Source organism: Arachis ipaensis, chromosome B03, assembly GCF_000816755.2.
Source record: "Arachis ipaensis cultivar K30076 chromosome B03, Araip1.1, whole genome shotgun sequence".
Classification (NCBI taxonomy): Eukaryota; Viridiplantae; Streptophyta; class Magnoliopsida; order Fabales; family Fabaceae; genus Arachis; species Arachis ipaensis.
Genome location: NC_029787.2, coordinates 35,552,557 through 35,552,972, shown reverse-complemented (window position 1 = coordinate 35,552,972; position 416 = coordinate 35,552,557).

The following is a 416-nucleotide window of genomic DNA, read 5'->3' as shown; positions in this document are numbered from 1 at the left end:
AAGTTTTATGAAGGACTTCAAAAACCTGAAAAAACTTATTTTTCACACGGAACTTCTAAAAAATGCTACCATGGAAATGATTCCCCACATCTTTATCATACTTTTAACCCACGATTAAATTCTATAGTAGATATGCTTGAAGAAATATTAATATCCATAAAATTTCAAAGAAATAAGGAAAAAGAGAATCCCAAAGAAAAAAAATTTCAAAATATAATCAACATAACAGACTTAAAAGTAAAACCACCATTGAAATTATGAATATTGAAGAAAAATTAGAAGAAGTTACAATGCTTTTTAAACAATTAAAAATGGCTCAAGAAAATAATATTATGGAACATGGTTTTCAAATAGAAGAAGAATTAGTAAATTCTGACAATATAGAAAATGAAGAACACATTCTAGATTATTCAAGT